This window comes from Camellia sinensis, chromosome 8 (genome assembly GCF_055761805.1).
Source record: "Camellia sinensis isolate YWXY chromosome 8, ASM5576180v1, whole genome shotgun sequence".
Classification (NCBI taxonomy): domain Eukaryota; kingdom Viridiplantae; phylum Streptophyta; class Magnoliopsida; order Ericales; family Theaceae; genus Camellia; species Camellia sinensis.
The window spans coordinates 26,979,496-26,980,759 of NC_138968.1; positions in this window are offsets into that span (position 1 = coordinate 26,979,496).

Genomic DNA, 1,264 nt, shown 5'->3' on the forward strand with positions numbered 1-1,264 from the left:
GCGTGTGATACGCTGAGAGGTTTTACCTTTCTTCTCTTGCGTATGGTACGCTGAGAAATTGCCCCTTTTCTCTTTTGCATGTGATACGCTGAGAGTTGTGCATTGTTTTGCACACTTTTTCTTTCTTTCGAGAAACACGGGGATATGTCCCTATGTTTCCTTTTCCTTCGGGAGACACGGGGATATGTCTCTATTTTTCTTTTTCCTTCGAGAAACACGGGGATACGTCCCTATGTTTCTCTTTCCTTCGTGAAACACGGTGATATGTCCCTATGTTTCTCTTTTTTTTCGAAACACTGGGATATGTCCCTATGTTTCTCCTTTTCTGGTTTAGAGCATTTTGGAATACGTTCCAATGCTTGTAGCATTCCGAAACAGCGGGATATGTCCCTATGTTTCTCCCTCCTCTCTTTCCTTACACGATTTCAGCGTGTTTGGAATTTATCTCAGGTGGCGTTGTGTACACGCCTGATTGTTTGTTTTTGGACCTCCTCTCACGATTTCAGCGTGGTTTGAGTGTCCCCATTCCTCACACGATTTCAGCGTGTTTGGAATTTATCTCAGGTGGCGTTGTGTACACGCCTGATTGTTTGTTTTTGGACCTCCTCTCACGATTTCAGCGTGGTTTGAGTGTCCCCATTCCTCACACGATTTCAGCGTGTTTGGAATTTATCTCAGGTTGTGTTTTGAACGGGTTGTTTTGGACCTCCTCTCACGATTTCAGCGTGGTTTGAGTGTCCCCATTCCTCACACGATTTCAGCGTGTTTGGAATTTATCTCAGGTTGTGTTTTGAACGGGTTGTTTTGGACCTCCTCTCACGATTTCAGCGTGGTTTGAGTGTCCCCATTCCTCACACGATTTCAGCGTGTTTGGAATTTATCTCAGGTTGTGTTTTGAACAAACTTGGGCGGGTTATTTTGGACCTCCTCTCACGATTTCAGCGTGGTTTGAGTGTCCCCATTCCTCACACGATTTCAACGTGTTTGGAATTTATCTCAGGTTGTGTTTTGAACACACCTGGGCGGGTCGTTTTGGACCTCCTCTCACGATTTTAGTGTGGTTTGAGTGTCCCCATTCCTCACACGATTTCAGCGTGTTTGGAATTTATCTTAGGTTGTGTTTTGAACACACCTGGGCGGGTTGTTTTTGGACCTCCTCTCACAATTTCAACGTGGTTTGAGTGTCCCTTTCCTCACACAATTTTAGCGTGTTTGGAATTTGACTCAGGTTGCATTGTATACGCTCCTGATTGTTTGTTTTTCC